General features: G+C 37.9%; 1 pseudogene; it reads right to left on the bottom strand.

The window, feature by feature from the left end:
• Positions 1-11,672: 11,672 nt before the first annotated feature.
• LOC127678142 (mesoderm induction early response protein 1-like) lies at positions 11,673-17,383 on the bottom strand (annotated as a pseudogene).
• Between the last annotated feature and the right edge of the window lie 3,616 nt (positions 17,384-20,999).

Raw genomic sequence — 20,999 nt, 5'->3', positions numbered from 1 at the left:
GAGGACACTCAGCACCTTTTCCTAAAACAGAAAAATTTAAGTAAAGAGACTGTGTACTATTTCAGAAGAAACTTCATGGCCCTTACCTTTTGACCCATTAGTTGGAAATCACCAGGAAAAAAAGAACATTTTGTGAGGTGACTATAGGCTTTATTACTACGTTGTAAACAGTTTCCTAAGAAAGCTATCTAAGGGAAAAAGAAGAAAGATCTGATGTGGGAGATAGGGAAAATTGTTCTCTCTTTTTTCTTCTGTTTGTCCTCAGTACTTATATATCTTCCAAAATGCATGATCACATGTTCAAACATTCATCATCTGTTCACACAAAATATCAAGTCATAAATTTAAATAGAAGTTTACAACAGAGAATGTTTATGTGCATAATGATTAGCAATAATTATGTGACTAAACATCCATAACCTGACACTCTTCCAGAGGCTAATAGGATATTTAAAACCATAACTAAGTTATTAGTAGAGATTTATATAGATAAACCCAGTCAATATTACATCTTTTGTACTATCACCTATAATAAATCCTTAGTTGCTTTTTAGGACCTTCAGATAATTGTTTCACAACCTTTTGGAATGTGCTCAGAGTAGGTGAACTTCTAGTTAATATTGAAGAGCAATATATTTGTGACATATGGAAGACTGGCAAGTTTCTCATTACAGTATTGACAATTAGAAAGGACCTATTAGCAGTGCCAATATCAAAGAGCTTAATAATCATTGATATAATTTTAGGAATGCTTATATTATCATCATTGAGTTTAAGAAGTCATCCAGTTCTAAAAATAGCATAACTAGAACACAGAACATTTTTGTAGATCTATAGAAATCTATTCAAAAGATGTGGACTAACAACTAGTGATTGTTATATATGTACAATAATAATAATAACAGGAAAGCATATTAATAACAGGAATGTTTCCTTAAATCAAATCTCTTAGATATTGCAGATGAGAGCAAATCTGTCATGGATTAATCAATCCCAGGCATATTGGGATATTGTACACAGCTCTTGGTTTTAAGTCATTTCTGTATGCTTATTATTTATACAGATACAACTCTAGCTTATCACTCTTACCTTCACTCACAGTGACACCAGCACACAGCACCCTGAAGACTATGGATTTTACCAAGGAAGGTTCTCTTTCCTGAAGTCAAGGGTGTGTAGGTAGGTCAGCTTGCAGTTAAGACTGCATTCTCATGAGGGCCAAGAAACCCTGAAGGGGGCAATCATCAGTAGCCAATATCTCCCCTTTGATCTGTTTATAATTTGTTTAATTTTCAGCTAAATAAAATTGCCATGCAAAGAGGGATGTTGAGTCCATAGTTGTCCATGGTGTCAGCATTAGTAAGAAGCATCCAAAGGTGTTGCGGTCTGTGGCCATTTTCAATGATTATAATCAGCATCATTGTTTGTCCCAGCATACTCTGGCAGCTAGCATGTTCCTTCAGTATCCTGCAGAAAAAAAACACAAACATGCCCTCCCTCATGTCTATGTAGCATACAGTGTGGGAGCTGCCTTTATAAGACAGAGAGGGCTATGAGTTCATTTAATCTCCACACTGAGTGGCCTCACATATAACAAAGCAGGATTCATTGTATCCTTGACTGGTCTTCACATGTTCTGCCAGGTAGCATGCCAGGAGGCATTGACAGGGTGACTTGGGCAGAGTAGAAGCATAAAAAAACCTGCCAATTTTAATATTAAAATGTTGCTATTGCTAGGATTCTCTCTAAGCTCCACACCACTATTACCTGGCAATGGCCAGGAAAACATGGCCTACTATAAAAAGGGATGCTACGCCCCTCTTTTCTCTCTTTGGTCTTACTCTCTCTTACTCCCTCTTACTCTCACCTCTCTCATTCTCACACTCTTTCTTGCCCCCCTTGGGTTCTCCTTTCCTTCCACCACTCTCCATGTGGTCATGGCCTGCCTCTGCTTTTCTACTCTCTCCCTTTCTCTGCCTTCCTCTGCCTCCACTACCACTTTAACTCCCATTCCATGCCCTAAATAAACTCTATTCTATACTATCTCAGTATGTGTCTGTTCCCTGAGGGAGAAGGGATTCCTGGACATAGGCCTGCTGAGACAGCCCCATTCCCCACACTGTTGTATACTATATACTCTGGAACTTATTATGATAAAGTCTAACCAATTCAACAGAGCTCTGTCAATGCAATTATTAAATATTAGACCTCCATCAATGCAATGATTGCCTTCAGCTAAAGCTCCAGGAAGATTGGAGTGACCTCGTATATGTCAAATATACAAGATTTTTTTTTTCTAGCAAGAATGATGTTTTGCAATTGTGAAAACAAAAGTCCTGTTGGTGTATTAAAATTAAATGTGCCTTACATTTCTAAAAAAGGGACAGATTCTACAACATACAAGATTCTACCCTTCCTACATTTAGGATAGACTCCTGGGGTTCAATTTGATTGCCCGCTTACAACACCTCTCTTGTTAGGGCAATCACTTTTAACGTGATCCAGACTTCCACATTTAAAATACTTTTTGTTCCCTATCTGTAAAAAGATTAAAAGTACTATTTACAGATTGAAAAACATATATTACCTCAGTCATCTCTCTAACTGAGCTGAGAGCCCAGGCATTTGTAGAAGCACCTGTTGATTATTAATAAGACATCCAGCTCTTCCTTTGGAGGAGCCATCCGTGAAAATTAAAACAACATTATGCAGTGGCTGTGAAGATGTTGTATTAAGAAATATAACCTCATGCATATTTAAAAATTTTATTAATTTATATTGAGGATAATGGATATCTATAGTTTCTTTAAATCCTATTTGAGCAAGCAAACAATCTGTGCTATGCTTCTTCAGCCAAGCATCTTCATCTACATCTATGTCACCTGGATAAATCTGCAGCCCCTTTACAATAGTATTACTTCATCCTAGAAGCAATCCACAAGTTTCTGCAGGCAAAGGTCCAAAGACTCCTGTAGGCAGAGTCTGGACCCAAATTTCTGGATTTAATATGACATTGTAGGTGGACCACTTGTCCAGTCCTGCGCTTCCTGGTATTGCCCCGATAAGTTCAAAGATGGATTTTACTGGTGTAGCAGTAGCTTCATGGCCCCACAAGCTGATTGTTGTGATTGTCTGTGGGCCTGAGGCTGGACCCTCTGCTAGTTTCCTATCAAGGCAGGGTCCTGAATATCAATCTACAACATACAATCTCTACCCAGTGATTACCTACCCTTCCTACATTTAGGATAGACTCCTGGGGTTCAATTTGATTGCCCGCTTACAACACCTCTCTTGTTAGGGCAATCACTTTTAACGTGATCCAGACTGCCACATTTAAAATACTTTTTGTTCCCTTGTCTCTATGAAAGTATCCCCTGTATGGTGGTTTATTGCAAAGCTGCAGCTATGGCAAGACCCTGATTGTATGAAGGCCCAATTTCTGAACAAAGTCAAATATAACCAACTAATTCTGTCTTTCCCTTATGAGGTTTGATGGCCTTGTAAAAAGCTGCATTAGTGTTCTCAGAAGCCAGCTGGGTGACTAACAGATTATCTGCCTAAAAATCTCCAAATATTTGATTAGCTGTTTGAAATAGCCTGTGCACAAAATCCTGAAAAAGCTCTTCAGGAGCTGGTCTGATGCCAGTTAAACTTCCACTAAGATACCCTTTTGTTGGTAATAGATTACAAGTCTGGCAGGCAGACATTGCAACATGTACGTACACTCCAATAGGAAACCCAATCTAATTATGATTCCCTTCATATATACATTCTCCTTGTAGCAATTCAATATCCAACTCTGGATTCCCTGCCTGAACATTCATAGCAGGGTAGTCCTCTTACAAGTTTCATGCCATTCAGAATTCCAAATCAAGAAATCTCCTTCTGAGAAAGTAGACTTACATAGAATCCTCCAATCCTGTGGAGTTAAAATTGACTCCATCACTGTCCCTTCCCCCACAGCATTGAGCTGGCTGGCAGCCCCCACTCTTCCGCTGGTGTTATCTCCGGCCTTTGTTCCTTGGAACAATACAGCACTTTCACCTTGACTACTAAGACTGACTCAGGGCAGTCTCACCTGGAAGCCATCAGAGACCCGCCAGACTGGAAGCAGGCGACCCCCTGAGAAAATGGAGCCAAGGAGTTCTCGGCCTGCCCTTTGATGTGATCACCTTCTGGGGGGGGCAAGGTTGTTTCCTAAAGACTATATATCTTGGCAAAATAATATTTTGACCGGCAACTGTCGCCTCGACTCAATTTCTCTTTCGCCCCCTTCCCATCAACCCCAGAATTCTCTCCCAGGTATTCTGGTTCGCATGTGGCTGCAGGCAGCTACATAATGGCGCCTTGAACACAGACAGACCTAATATGGGAGAATTTCCTGAGGTGACCCTATCTGGCGAAGCTTTGCAGAAAAAGTGGAAAGAAGATGGTATTCGCACGGTAAACAACTATAGGAGTCAAATGCTAGCACTAGTGTAAAATTTTATCCTTTGAAACTATTGTTGTGGGTGCAGAGGGATATACTTAAGCAAGCAAAATTGTGCTGACCCGGCACAGTGGCTGCTTGGGATAGATAGATAGGGAAAAATGGGACAGGAAAGTTCGCGTGAAATTTGTGCCCGCAACATTCAAGAGTTGCTTCAGGCAAAAGGGAAAGGGTTTGAAGAAGGAAGGTTGGAGGATTTCTTGGACCAAATATATTTTTGCTGTCCTTGGTTCCAAGAAAAACGAACGTTAAACGAGAGAACATGGGAAAGAATTGGTAATTCGCTAAAGGCAGCCAAGGCAGATAATATTACCCTCTGCCTCTGGACACTTATAAAGGATATTATAGATGAAGGAGGCTTGGAGGAATTAGATATTATTCAAGAACTTGAGGAATCTTAAGAAGAAAGCCTGCCGGAGAGGACCTCTGCATAGGAGGACTCACCACACTCTAATTTACAAAAACGAAGAGATAGTGCTGATGATCTAATTATAAAAAAGGCAGCTCATCCCCAAAAGAGAACAGCTGAATCTCATGGGGAAGAATGGGCCCCTATCGTGCCATCTGCTCCGCCTATGACTTTGATGGCAGGAGATGAGATCCAGAGAGATATACAGTTACAAAAGTTGGAGTTTGAAATTAAATTGCAGAAATTGACTAATGAATTACAAGAGGTAAAAAGGGTATCAAATACTAGAGAGAACAATGATCCTGAGACGCGCCAATCACCACTAGAAAGAGCGATAAGCCAGGCTCGTGGAGAAGGGCAGGATACGGTAGAACTCTTAGCTTTCCCTGTCCTTGAAATCACAGACCAGTATTGCAAAAGATTTGCTTTCAGTGTTCCTTCTATTAACTTCATAGAACCTAAGAAAAGATATCAATGAACAGTTCTTCCTCAGGGCATGGCTAACAACCTTGCCTTATGTCAGAAGTTTGTGGCACAGGCCATTCAGCCTGTAAGACCAAAGTGGCCAGATATTTACTTTATCCATTACACAGATGACTTTCTGATTGCAGGAAAAAATCCTCAGACTTTGCTTTTATGTTTTAAAGATTTACAGCAAGCTTTAGCCGCTAAAGGATTGCAAATAGCTCCAGAAAAAGTACAAACCCAGGATCCATATAATTATCTGGGTTTCAAACGTACAGATCAAGCTATTTTTTCCCAGAAGATAATTATTCGCAGGGACAATTTAAAAACTTTAAATGATTTTCAGAAGTTATTGGGTGACATTAACTGTCTTTGGCCATATTTAAAGCTTACTACAGGAGAATTACGACCTTTATTTGATATTCTAAAGGGGAATGCTGATCCTACATCCCCTAGATTATTAACTTCAGAAGGACTTTTGGCTTTACAAATAGTGGAGAAAGCTATTGAAAATCAATTTGTTACCTATATAGATTATTCTTTACCTTTGCATCTGCTAATTTTTAATACGACTCATTCGCCTACAGGTTTATTATGGCAAAAGACTCCTCTGATGTGGATTCATTTGACGGTGTCTTCAAGGTGTAATATCTTGCCATATTATGAGACAGGAGCCCAAGTAATTGTGCTTGGGAGAAAGCAGGCGCTAGCTTATTTTGGCAAAGAACCAGATGTTATTATTCAGCCTTATAATGTAGATCAAGATGCTTGGTTAAAACAGCATAGCACAGATTGGTTGCTTGCTCAAATCAGCTTTGAAGGGACTATAGATAACCATTATCCTCAAGACAAATTGATAAAGTTTTTAAATATGTATGAGGTTGTATTTCCTAAAATGACATCTTTACAGCCATTGCATAATACTCTTTTAATTTTCACAGACGGCTCTTCCAAAGGAAGAGCTGGATATCTTACTAATAATCAACAGGTGGTTATAGATACCCCTGGGCTTTCTGCTCAGTTGTCAGAACTGACAGCAGTGTTGTGTGTCTTTCAATCTATAGATAGTACTTTTAATCTCTTTACTGACAGTGCTTACGTTGCATTTTCTATACCACAATTAGAAACCTGTGGCACATTTAATTTTAATACGCCAGCTGGATCCTTGTTTTCACAATTGCAAAGTATCATTCTTGCTAGAAAAAATCCCTTTTATATTGGCCATATACGAGCTCACTAAGGTCCTCCTGGACCTTTGGCTCAGGGTAATGAGTGCATTGACAAAGCTCTCATAGGAGAGGCTTTAGTTTTAGAACCTGGAGAAATGGCTAGATCTGATCATGATAAATTTCATCTTTCTAGCCATACATTAAGACTCCATCATAAGATCACAAAGTAGCAAGCAAGAATGATTGTAAAACAATGCCCTAATTGTCTTACTTTAACACCAGTGCACCACTTAGGGGTTAATCCACGTGGCCTTATGCCCAATCAAATTTGGCAAATGGATGTAACTCACTATGCAGAATTTGGAAAATTAAAATTTATACATGTTTGCATGGATACGTGCTCAGGACTCCTTTTTGCCTCCCTGCATTCGGGAGAAGCCTCTAAAAATGTAATCGATCATTGTTTACAAGCCTTTAATACCATGGGATTACCCTAGGTCATTAAGACAGACAATGGACCAGCCTATTCTGGTAAGAACTTTATCTCATTTTGTAAAGAATTTAATATTAAACATAAAACTGAAATTTCTTATAACCCAATGGGTCAAGGAATCGTAGAGCGTGCTCACCTCACCCTTAAAAACTGGCTTCTTAAAACAAAGAAGGGGAATCTCTACCCCCCCCCCCCCAGGTCCCCCAAAGCACATCTTGCCTTCGTCTTATTTGTTTTCAATTTTCTGCAAACTGATGCTAAAGGTCAGTCTGCAGCAGACCGAAATTGGCACCCAGTTACTTCCAATTCCTATGCCATGGTTAAGTGGCAGGACCCTTTAACTAATACATGGAATGGTCCAGACCCCGTTTAAATCTGGGGGAGAGGGTCCGTCTGTATTTTTTCTCAAGGAGAAGATGCGGCACGTTGGCTGCCAGAGAGATTGGTGAGACAGGTAAGCACACCCTAAAGCTGCTGGTAAGTATAATTAATTCACAAAGGCTTTCCCTAAGCCGCTTCTCACTTACTTGGGAAGAAAGGTTCCTTTGTGTTCTTGCAGTTAAGTTGCAAGCCAGGCCTCTTGCATTAAGTCACAAATTTACAATCAAATTAAACATCTTGGGCCTTCTGATACTGACCAAACAGGTTTTTTCTCTTAATCTCCTTTTGTATTTCAAGCAGGTATCTCTCAGATTCAACACTCAGAAGATCAGCCTCTTCAGCAATGGCCGCTAGGATGAGGATGGGTGGTTATAATATCCAGCCAGCCAGCTCGTATCCACAGAGCATTTACTTTACCAGTGGATCCTCAAAAATGAGTCTGCATAGTATTCGGAACTATGCATGTTTGTTAATATAACAAACATGGGCATCAGTTTGAGGTGCGAGGCGAGGCACTGCAAGGGAAAAGGAAAAAATCCTGTCTCCAAATTTCCCTGAAAAGCACGTCCGGCTGCATAGGGGTTGACATTAAGAGACTGTCCTTAAATTATTAAGGCAGTCTATTTCCCCTCCCCTGAAAAAGATGTCGTTAATGTTTAAGGGGGTCGGAGCTCTGTTTTCCCTCACTGGTAAAGGCCCTTCATCCATTAGACGAATATATTTATATCCACTGAGTTGTTTAAAATTAATAATTAAGGGGGAATTGTCCTTTCCCCCACAGCATTGAGCTAGCTGGCAGCCCCCACTCTTCCACTGGTGTTATCTCCGGCCCTTGTTCCTTGGAACAATATGGCGCTTTCACCTTGATGACCAAGACTGCCTCAAGGCAGTCTCACCTGGAAGCCAGCAGAGACCCGCCAGACTGGAAGCAGGCGACCCGCTGAGAAAATGGAGCCAAAGAGTTCTCAGCCTGCCCTTTGATGTTGGGGGACAGGGTTGTTTCCTAAAGACTATATATCTTGGCAAAATAATATTAAAGTCAGTCTTGACCTGCAACTGTTGCCTCGACTCAATTTCTCTTTCGCCCCCTTCCCATCACCCCCAGAATTCTCTTCCAGGTATTCCGGTTCGCATGTGGCCTTGGGCGGCTACACATCACAGTATACAATAAAGCTTTTTTAAAAGGAGCCATTAGGCCATACTGTGCCACAGCTGCTTTTAATTCTTTTATCACTTTGAACTCCAATGTCTGATATAGTCTAATCCTATTCTCCTGGTCTTTGATCTCAAGGGCAGGCAAGTCAGGCTTCCTCAGGAGCCTAACATACAGCTCTTTCTAGCTATTTGCATATTTCAATGTCATTGTTTTTTTCCAATACTTGATATACTTTTTGGCTCCTGAGACTCATTAGTCAACATCTGCAACTTAATCTCAAACTCCAATTTTTGTATTGCACATCCCGCTGGATATCATCTCCTACAAAAGTGGTCATAGGCAGAGCAGAAGTCACATTAGGAGGCCAATCCACACCATGATATTCGGTAGCTCATTTCTTTGGATGAGCTATCTTCTCTACAGTCAGCTCATCAGCACTATCTCTATATCTTTTATATTTAGGGTGGAAAGGACCCTTTTCTGAGGAAGTCCTCTGTGTCAGTTCTTTTCTTGATATTCCTCAAGTACTCCCTGCATGATATCTGATGCCTTCAAGGTACCTTCATCAATAGCATCCTTTATAAGTGTCCAGAGGCAGAGGGTAATATTATCTGCCTTGGTGGATTTTAGTGCTTTACCTTTCTTTTCCCAGGTTCTCTCATTTAAAGTTCTTTTTTCTTGGAACCATGGGCAGCAAGAATCTATCCTATCTAAAAAAAAAAAAACATTGTTCTTCAAACCCAATCCGTTTCACCTGGAACAGCTCTTGCAGGCTCTGGACAAATGTCCGCATAGAAGGTTCCTACCACATTTTCCAATGTCAAGTCTAAGCAAATTCAGTGTTGGGTTGAAGCTGTTCCACTTAATTGTATCCTTTTTCACCTACAACAAGAGTTTCAAAACGATGAATTTTATACCAGCACTATTATTTAACTCCTATATTTGCTCACTGCGCAGGATGCCTTCTTTTTTCTGTTTTTCTGGGAATCTTGACAAAGATAGGGCCACCTCAGGAAACTTTTCATATCAGGTTCCTGTTTAGGTGCCAAATTGTAGCTGACAGCAGCTACTGTGAACTTGGGCCCTGTAAGAGAAGCTGGAGATACATGGAGAGGCAGCAAAAAGAAATGACATGAGGACAACTGTTGCTGTTCGAGATGTAATGTTTTAGTAGGGTCTCACAATATATATGGCTTTTAAGGGCAAATACATTCCCCAAAACTCTGTAGGTGTTAGCTTCAATGTTTCACACTGCTCAGTGGGTAGTCTGCTTAATTCAAGAAACAATAGTTGAGGGAGATCAAAAGGACTACAACATTTTGCCCTGGGCTAGTTCAGGTATAGCTAAAGGCTCATTTAACTTTTAGAGGAAAAATATACTGGAGGTTGTGTTGTTCTAAGGAGAACCATGGGCCAGGAACATAAAAGGCTGAGAACTAGTGATTAGCACAGAGACATAAACATCCCCCTCCCCCCATCAAACTCTGAGGAGGGAAACATCATTTCCCTAATTTCATTCTTAGCCTGTTTATCCTTTGAGTTGTGGAAGACTACTGATTTGATTGAGTTAATTTAATATTGAGCCAGATTGCTAAAGTTGTTTATCAGCTTTAGGAGTTCTCTGGTGGAATTTTTGGTGTCACTAAGTATACCATCCTATCTTCTGCAAATAGTGATATTTTGACTTCTTCATTCCAGTTTGTATCCCTTTGAACCACCTTTGTTTACTAATTGCTCTTGGTAGGTGTGTGTGTGTGTGTGTGTGTGTGTGTGTGTGTGTTTGTGTGTGTGTGTGTGTATATATATATATATATATATATATATATATATATATATATATATATATATATATAGTATGTGTTTCATTTTGGAAAAGCATTATCACATTTGACAAATTGGATTACACCTGGAAAAATCTGAAAATTCTTAAGAACGATATTTTTTCATGAAAATTAATATTGGTACTTGTCAACAGTTACTCCTTGGATGCTGCAATATTGCAACATCATCTGCCCTTTCTTTTCTGTTGTCCTAATGGAAAAGATGAGAAATGTTACAAGCCACATGAAAGTAACTGAACAGGATTCTGTCAAGCATGATATATCTACATACTTAACCTGACAGTAATTTTTTGTTTTTCTTCAAAATTAATTTATAACATTATAGCAAATTCAATCAAGCTTGTAATCTGAGAATCATGCTGAATTTTAGAAGGCCCAAATTATTTGGTTTTAAGTAGAAATTTGAAAATAACACATTTTCATAATTTGTTATGAATGCTTTTAACACCTGGATAAGAAATATGACTTGATTAGCTACACACATACTTAAAAATCATGAAAAAAATCTTAGCAAAATAAAATGAGAGCTTGCAGAATCAGAATATCAGGTTCCTCAATTAAAGTTTACCAACTGTACAAGTTAAGAAAATTATACAAGCTTTTTGTATTAAGAAAGGACAGCTCAGTCAAAATATATGTACCAGAAAAATTTTTCAAAGGCTATAAAAAATCTGGAAAAATACAGAATGTAATTTTTAATCCATGATAAAAATATGGGAAGACAACATTGATGTCAACAATTTTATAAAAACATTCCTGACTTCATTTATTTTTAAAGTTCTACATATAAAAATCATACTAGCATATCTCTCAGTATTCTTTAGGGTTTCCTTACTGATGATGTTCAATTTGTATGGAGAGAAAAATGTCTGCTGTAAAGATATTTCTAGATAATAAAAAAAAAAAAAAACTGGTGTTTACTAGAAACACAAACATTTCTTTCTTCCATATAAAGCATAAGGAAAGATTACCTTTAAATCAAATATATGATTCATTTTTCAAAGGAGAAAGTGCAGTTACGTCTGGATCATTCAAATTTACCAATGTCTTTATATCCATAAAGGAGACTTCAAAAATTTGAAGTAAAAGAACTTGCAAAAGATAGAATTATGATTCACATTTCTTAAAGTTAGATCTTAATTTAAATTTCAAGAGTTATCCAATTGCTTCAAGAAAATCAGCTTTATTAAAGCTGAAAATTGAAACCCATCCTGGAAAACTGCAGTCAAGCCAGATTTTACTGCAAAGAAAGTGAAATAGACCTAAGAGTTAGTCATTTGTATTTTCTTGTTCCTCAAACTTCCCATGTGAGACTACTTCCTGGAAAAACTCAGAGGAGCCTGGACTTTCTTTCCCACTGCTGTTTATCCATGACTGTTTAGCAGGTCTCTCATTCTTTTTCATCAAAATCATTTTCATTGCAGTAATATGGACAAGTTTTGGATCAGTGTTCAGGTTAATTGCTTCATAATCATTAGTGTCCATTTCTGTAAGGAGGGGTTTCTTAGTTCCAACTGTTTGTCCATTAATGCATAAGCCTTCAACTTTTCATCTACTTTTTCAGTATTTCTCCTGGTCCAAAAGATTACTATCGCTGATAGTTCCATCTTCTTTCTCTGACTGTTTGTTACTACTACTTGAGACAGTTGGGGGAGGGGAGAGTGCTTGGCCAGAAGCAACACTTTCACTTTCATCCAAAAGTTGATCCATGTAATCCATTACACCAGAATGAAGATTATATTTCTTTTTCACAAACCTTGTTTGCTGAGTAAAGAAATCATAATGCTCATACTTTTTCTATATGAATGCTACATATTCACTGACTGATCTTGTTCAGACTTTATTAGCCTGAATCAGATAAAAATATTTTCCAAAGGCTTCAACCCTTGCTCATATTTTCTTTATTTTTAATTTTTCAAATTTTTTATTTGATATATTTTTATTTACATTTCAAATGTTTTCCCCTTTTCTATTCTTCCTCTGTCCACACAAATAATTTCTCTTTTATATGAGATCCTTCAGAACTGCTTCTAGACCTTTTTTGTCCCCTGTTCTAGATCCATCCTTAAAAAAGACAATCACATTATTTTCTGGTAAATATTCTGGATCCTAGAGAAGCTGATCATCATTTTCATACACTTTTTCATTTTCTTTGAATCTCCAAATATCAACTGGAATCTCGGCTTGAAACATGGAGCTCACCATGATTTCCTTTTTCAATCTTCTAAGGGAATATAATTTTCATCTTCTTCAGATTCTTCTTTTATTTCACAATTGGTATCAAAATATTTACATCAACATTTGTGGATTTCCTGAACATCTTGGGTATTAACAGATTGTGAGGGATCTTCATTGGAAGACTGAGTTTCATCCTCCTGATGACACGAACGCTTTATATTCTCTTCCTTATATTTCCCACTACAGCCATTCTTATCATCCATATCAACCTCATCATCACCTTCACATTCCTCCTCCTTCTCTTCCTCCTCATCTTCTTCACATAACTGAACCGTGCTTTCATAAAAATAGAGGCTTAGTATAAGACCTGAAAAATCCAATGGCACCCCAGCGCCCCACACCTCAGAAAGGGACAGCCATATCACTTGTGAGAAAAGGTCTTGATGCAATAGATAGAGGATTTTTATTCCAGAGGCTCTGAGGTCCACAGTCATACACTGCACAGGGGTAGAGGACTGGAACACTGAGTGCAGAATTGGGACAGCTTTTATTGGTTGACAACAATGCCAGCAAATCACAAACCAATCATTCCTTAGCATCGAGAGCCTGTGTAGTGCAAACCAATCGATTTGTACCACTCCATAATTTTTAGGCCAATCAGTTTGGGTTATCCTAGCCCACATTCCATGGAGCAATCAATTTCCTATTTTCTCGGCGGTCCATAGCCAGAGCTAGTTAGCTCATTTCCTGTTGCCTTATGGGGCCAGGATTACTTACTCAAGACCCTTTTGCCTAGTTCCTAACAAAGAGTGGGCTCAAGGAATGTGAACCCTATTTTCTAACAAAGAGCTGGGTCATTAGAGAGTTAGGCTCTGTTTTTTATCCTTTCATTCTCCACTTTTTCTCTTGTTAGTATTTCTAATCTTAGAACTGGGAAGACTAAAGTTCCGTTTCCTCTTGGGTCAGAAGGCACTTGTACTGTTGTGTAAGTACCATGATATGGACTACACTCAATCATTCTCCAACAAAAGCAATAACCCTAGTAATTATGCAAGGTCCAACTGTAAGCAACAGGAGAAAATTACTAAGGGTCTCATCAAACAGAAAATAGGGTGGCCAAGAGTACAAGATAAGGGCCTTTCCACCAAGTCTCAAGGTTTCCTGTATGGAGGCCTCTAATATAGACTGAATCTCCAACCTGGAAGCAATGTGGGACTTGCAGGTATTCTTCTCCTAAGTAGACCTCTCAGAACTGCTTCTATGCTCACTGCCTTACCCACTAGAGTACCTTGAGCCTAAGAGAAAAAAGGTCTGAAGAGCATAAATGGTAGGAGAGCTATCCAATCATTAATGTCAGTCTCTGTGGTCAATTTGGTAAGGGCTTTATTATCAGGGTTTCAGTAACTGCTCCTGATGCCTTATACAGATCCAGTCACCTGTCTGGAAGCAGTGAGGTGTTTTTGGCATGCCTGGAACATTTAAGGCAAACAGTTTGAGCCAAATCTCATGTTGTAGGACACCTCTTGGAAGGGCCCAGTGGATGCCAAAGAAGTTGGGGTATCAAAGAGGATCTATGGGCGGGGGGTGTCAGGATAAAATGGCAGGGGCTGTTCAGAAACAAGGGGAGAGGCACCACCCAGCCTGAGGCAGTCTCTAAGGTCAGTTTAGTTAAGGTCTCTCATAGGGTTTTGTTTTCTCTACTTGTCTTGAGTTCTGGGGACAGTACATCCAATAATGTTTCTAATTAGTCCCCAATATCTCTGTCAATTTCTAACTTATCTTAGAAACAATAACAGTACCATTGTCTGATCCAATTAATTGTTCACTCTGAAACTCAAGAAATTTCTTCTAACCCTGGCAGCTGTTTCCTGCTTATTGGGGAAAGTCTCAACCCATCTAGAGAAAGTATCTATAAATCCTACAAGGTATCCATAACCATATTCTCCTGCCTTAGCTTTTATAAATTTTTAAATATATTACAGGAAGAAACAATGAGAAAATATTGATGACCTTAGATTATTTTCAGTGCTGAAATTGCAGATGGAAGGATACCGAGAAAGAAAGACAGTAATCAAAGTTGAATGCTGAATATTTTATTTATGTATTGACACTCTAGTTGCGCTCCCACGTGGCAGTGGAAGCACTTTGTGAGGGAAATCAACTTCTTACTCAATTTCTGAAAGAAAAATAGAAAAAAACTAATGTATTCAAAATATATAGAGGAATAAGAAATCTCAGTCATAATATTTGATATTGGGTCTAGGACAAGGTTATAACTACATATTTAGTTTGGTTAATTTCTGACATATAAAATATGGAGTAGATTTTTCCCCCCTGCTACCCACCAGGGGATAAATATGAATCATACCTGTCACAGAATTCTGGTTTACTGAGGTCCCTGGGGTCTGCCAGATTGGGGACCTTGTGGTCGGCCTTGTGGGTTTCCTTGCTGAGGGGGTCTTTGCTGAGGGCCTCCTTGTGGTCTTTGGCCTTGAGGAGGTCTCTGCTGTTGACTTTCTTGTTGGAGATCTTCTTCAGATGATTCCTGTTCCTCGCCTTGTTGTGGGGGTGGGCCTTGAGGAGGTCTCTCCTGTGGGCCTCCTTGTGAGGGTGGGCCTTGAGGAGGTTTCTGCTGTGGGCCTCCTTGTTGGGGTGGGCCTTGAGGAGGTTTCTGCTGTGGGCCTCCTTGTTGGGATGAGCCTTGAGGAGGTTTCTGCTGTGGGCCTCCCTGAGGGGGTGGGCCTTGAGGAGGTTTCTGCTGTGGGCCTCCTTGTTGGGATGAGCCTTGAGGATGTTTCTGCTGTGGGCCTCCCTGAGGGGGTGGGCCTTGAGGAGGTTTCTGCTGTGGGGCTCCTTGTTGGGGTGGGCCTTGAGGAGGTTTCTGCTGTGGGGCTCCTTGTTGGGGTTGTCCTTGAGAAGATCCCTGCTGCTGGCCTCCTTGTGGAGGTGGGCCTTGAGGAGGTCTCTGCTGTTGGCCTCCTTGTGGGGGTTGTCCCTGCTGGTTCCCATTAGCAGGTGGTCTTGGCTGGAATCCTGAAGGATGAGGCCTCTGGTTTTGGTTCTGGACTTCTGAATCATAAAAACAATTAAGAGATGAGTTTAGTTGTACTTAACTTTGTTCTCCTTTATGAACAAGACATTTCCACATTTCTAGATAGCAACCTTTTATAGTTTCAATAAAAACTCCGGTTAAACCATGGCCTTTGTTGACCTAATGCAGATTAGTCAGTAACAGTTTCCTTGGACTAAGAGATAAATCAGTTCATATGTGGAGGTTCTCTTACTTCTTAGAGTTTAGGGAAAATGGTCTTTTTATGAAGTGAGGTCAAACCACTAAGTTTCATGGTAAAATCTATGTAGCTTGCTCAGAAGATTCACCTCATATGGAGAGATAATATCTGTGGAAGAAGAGTCTAAAAATCACAGACTATATAGTTCTCACTTGATAAATTCATCACAGGTTATATTTGATGGGCTCAATACAATTCTCTCAGTATAGAGTTGCAAAGAAAAGAGACACTAACACTTACTTGTGTGCTTTTCCTGCTGAAATCAACTGAAATAGATCCAACAAGGAGTTGGAAGATGACAATGAAAAAAATCTTGTTTTCATAGAAGTGTCAAGTTAGGGAACTTTATGTAAATTTTATCTCCTATCAACCACTTCTCTGTTGTAGAAAAGGTTAATTTCTTATTGTCAGGAATTTAGACTTCTGGCTTATTGTAATTTGTTGCCCATCCATTTAATGTTCCTTATTATCAAAGTTGGATCATTTTGGTCTGAAAATCTGTGAAATCTACATTCCTTAAGTAGTAAAAAGAGAAATCTTAATACAGTGTAGAATTATAAAACTTCCTCCTTACTAAAGACGCATAAGGAGATTAAAGAGTTTTGGTATTTGCTTGATAATATTTGGAAGAGTTTTGATGGATGGACATTGTATAGCAAAGCAAATGATAGACTCAAAGTGAGTTCACACATGCAACTAGAATCCTAGAGTTGGCAAGTAACTTTAGCTACAATCTGTGATTTTCTGAGGGAATTTTAACTGTTAGGAAAATGACCAGGTAGCATTCATTTGCAGTATCTCTGGTAACTATATTGCTGAGTGGCAACAGATAAGTTACATATAACATTTTCTTTTGGTTGTCTCCATTTTAATTAGAGTTTTGCTGCCTATACTGATTAAGCCATCTATCTATCTATCTATCTATCTATCTATCTATCTATCTATCTATCTACCTATCTATCTGTATTTCTTTCTTTATGTTTATCTAATTTTCTATCTCTGTGTTATTTAGAATATTTATCTCTTTCCAATTTTAGTCTTCGCAAATAAAATTCATATGGTTAAGCATTTGAGTAAAGGATAAAAAATACACTCATAATGCATTGGAATGTTGAAACAGTTTGGAAAATTAAAATTGGTAAGATATTATTTTTCTGTATTATAGTTTAAGTGTTATTACTTGAGTTTCCATCATTCAAATGGCTCTTGTGTCTGTTTTTCTGTAGTCTTCCCTTGATCAACAGTAAAGCAAGGCTACTGGCATATGCAGTTTAATTTTACTACAACAGTGCCTTCAAATCTGAGAGTCTCTATTTTTAAAAAGTAAAACATTGTGTGGTCTCATTCATCTCTTATTACCTGCCCTGGGTTCCATTTCTCTCCTCCCCTGAAGTGTTGTCTCCTGTGCTTTAAAGAGAGTCATAACATGCACACACATATTAACATACCTTCACCAGGTTCCTGAGCAGAGCTCAGGGCCAGCAAGACCACTGTGAACAGGACCACCAGCATCTTGGTAGAGGTTCTTGAGTTTCTCCCAAGTCTGTACTGAAAGAACAAGACACTGCTTTTATAAGGAGGATCAGAAGAATGTCACCATTGAATTCCACACTATGCTATTTCATAATTGTCAAAGCAGGAAATCGTGCATCCTTTACTCCAACCTGGGCTTTTAGCCAATCAGGAAGATGTAAGAAAAAGCTGCCAGTGTCCCTATTTTAATGGTACAACAATAAGACTAATTTAGAAGAAAACCTTGTGTAAAAGACTATCCTAGATAGTGAAGATAAGGACTATTAATATATGAAATACTTTTTCTATTTGCTGACATTATCTCTGTATCACTGTGCATTGTGGTAGGAGTAGAATATATATACACTATATGTATATGCTAGTTTATATTGTCAGTAATGATTTTATTCCAAATAGAATATGGCCAATTTCTCTGATCACTATACTTTAACACTATCACTTTTTTTGTTTCCTGATATATACTAGAGTTAAGTAAGACTGATGGAGTTGAGGCTATTCATATAAAAATTTCAATTATAACAAGACATTTGGAATCACTAACCTGCTAAGCCTAAATAACATTGTCCACTATTCTCTTCCTATAGCCAAATAACAACATTGGCTAGTGAAAAAGAGACCTATTAAATCACTAAAATCCCAGCAAAATTGACCTCACAACACATATGCGGTTCACCTGAGTCCTGAATCTGTAATTTTGTGATTTTTTTTGAGCATTTTACATTTCAAAAGTCCATAGACAGCTCTATTTTTTTTTAAATTGTTCTATATAATTTGCTTAATGATAGAATAATGAAGCTGAGCATGGAAAAATAATTCATGTTCTCCTCCAAGGGGCAAATGAATACTTTTATGATAGTTTTCTCTTTTTTTGAAGGTGCTAATTTTTTATTAGATATATTCTTTATTTACATTTAAAATATTGCCTTTTTTTCCCTGTTTCCAACCATGCTTCTTTATCTTCACATTGTACATATTCAAAATAAGGCTCGAATTGTTTACATTTTACGTTCCAATACTTTTGTCTATTTCTATTAAAAACATTTTTCACCAGATTTTTTCAAAAGATATTCTTATGTGCCTAATATTTCTTACTTAAATTATCTTGCCTGTATTGTTATTTTTCAACATTTCTTTCTCATTCTTCTTTCGAAAGAATTATTTTTAACAAGTCTTAACTCAGAATATTGGTAGAAATTTTTGTGTGTTCTTTGGTTTAGTAGAGTGTATGTGGCATTTTTTGTCAAGCTTCCTTAGATGTAGTTTAGAAAGGGGTTACGTAAGAGATAAACTCAGACATGTGACCCATGTGTATTGTTATTCACTAGGTTCTGTGCTATCCCTGTGAATATCACTCAAATCTTTTCCACCTGATTGTAGAGAATCAAGTAGAAAAGTTCCCTCATTGATGGACAGATGGCATATACTACATTCTATGTGTCCCATAAACAATAGTTCCCCTCATGGTAATATCTATGCGGTATTTAGACCTGTACTCTAAAGGTACTTTAATTGAAATTCACCAATAACCTTTGGTTATCCTAAAAAGAAGCTGTTTTTCCTGCTTTTGTTGAATTTATGAAAAGCCCAATTTTCTTAACAAGAATGTAGTCTCTATTTGTCAACAGGCCATGGGCTGTAACTTTCATAAAAACTACATAGCAAGGGAGCATGAAGATAAGTTATCCTCTCCAGTTTGTCACAGAAAAACACCATAGTCAAGAATCATGCCTTGTGCTAGGTTGTACTGACTCTTCACATGCCTGAAAATCCCAACCTTTTCTTGACTTTTTGAAAATGGCAACATATATGTTAATTCTTCCAAGTATCACTCTGTTCAGGACACTTCACTGACCTTTTCAGTTTGAACAATGTGTGAAAGATGTTAGTATATCATTAAACAAAAATAATATTTGTTACCTCAACAGCACAACTGATGCAGGAAATGTAATAGACATAAGGATGTATTTAATGCCTAATTCAGAATTAGAGCTTCCTTTATCTCATGTAAGTAATATTGAACCATATTTCCTAAATGAACACAGTCTTTATTTTACTTCCACCTTTGTGAAATTTCAGTCTTCCCTATAAGATGCTTCATGAGGTTCACGATTTTCTGTTATATTTTTACCCAGATCTGAGTTTCATCAGAGCTCTCAGGTGACTATCTGTACTGAACTATGAGTTGGATCCTGAGGAGCTTACTAGTTTATTTACAACTAAAAGCAATAAATCACCCTTGCCTAAAATCTGTCAGTATCCACTGAAAACATAGAGGTTAGCTTCAGAAGACTCAGTCACAAATAAACCAATCTAAATTGATGGAGATAGGATACTGATGATCCATCCTTACCTAAATGCCTATTGATAGTGGATGGCAATTTGTGTGTGGACGTATTAATTTTCTTGACAAGTGTGGCTGCTGGTAAGTTGTCTATTGTCTACTGTATTGATTCACATCCACTAGGACAGACAACATGAAATAGAGTTACTGGTATTTAAAATTATAATAATCTGAAAAAATTATGTTTGGAAAGCGACATGTTGAAGATCTGAAGATAAGGACTGTAAGGGAATTGTCAGGGAAATGATAAAAAATAAATATGTCATGACTACTTCAAGTAATAAATAAAAAAATATTCATTTCTCCCAATTTTATTTTGTATATATATCCTCTTTTTAGCCGACTGACATGTCCTATCCAACATATATCCTTTCCTTCTTCGTGCTCTCTGTACCTATTACAACTTAAATATACCAATCATTTTAAAGCCATGAATACCTTTAGACAGCAAATGTGGGTTTTTATTCCCTGGGATGGGATATTTCACTCAGTTTTAGTTTTATCAGTAATAATTCTTTATTGTAGATTTCATATTCTTCTTTCCTTAGTTCTGAATAGTTTTCTATTTTGAGTATGTATCATATTTTCATTACTCATTTAGTAGTGGATGCACACTTAGTCTACCTCCATTTCCTGCATCTTGTAAGACAGCTTCAATATAAATGGGTCTGTATCTCCTTCAGAAATATAAAGTCCCTTGGCTCTATGCATAAAAGTGTTTTGGGTGTGTTGTATGAGGAGAATACATTTAGCATTGTCAGAGAAATACAGAGATGTTCATTTTCTTCAAATACTCTGGAGAGCTGAGCTTCCTAACACAACTACTGCCTGAGACCTGGGGATTTAATAATTTTCTGTGATCTCCATGATCAAAAAACTGAAACATTTTCCATCATACATTTCTATCATTTTTCCCCTAATGATATTTCATTCACTGATTTTCAAAATTATAAATATTATTAAGCATATTCATTTTTTTCTAACTACATTCTCTAGCAATTACACGTGATTCTGTTTTCAGTTTATGTGGCTGCATAATCCCTTGAAAATGATATACTCATTCCCTAATCTCTCTGTTGTGGATGAGTGAGTCATCTCTAATGATTTATAACACATTCATTGTCTACCATATCTACTAACTTTGCTCTCAGTTGCCCAATAACTTTCAGTAGAATGCACAGCACTATGTGACTTCCAAACCACTACCTGTTTTCCTGTTATCCTAATAACATGTATATATATATATATATATGT

The sequence above is a fragment of the Apodemus sylvaticus genome, chromosome 2 (assembly GCF_947179515.1).
Source record: "Apodemus sylvaticus chromosome 2, mApoSyl1.1, whole genome shotgun sequence".
In the NCBI taxonomy this organism is placed as follows: Eukaryota; Metazoa; Chordata; class Mammalia; order Rodentia; family Muridae; genus Apodemus; species Apodemus sylvaticus.
Note: the sequence above shows the minus strand (reverse complement) of the source record. Positions and strands in the feature narration are given on the sequence as shown.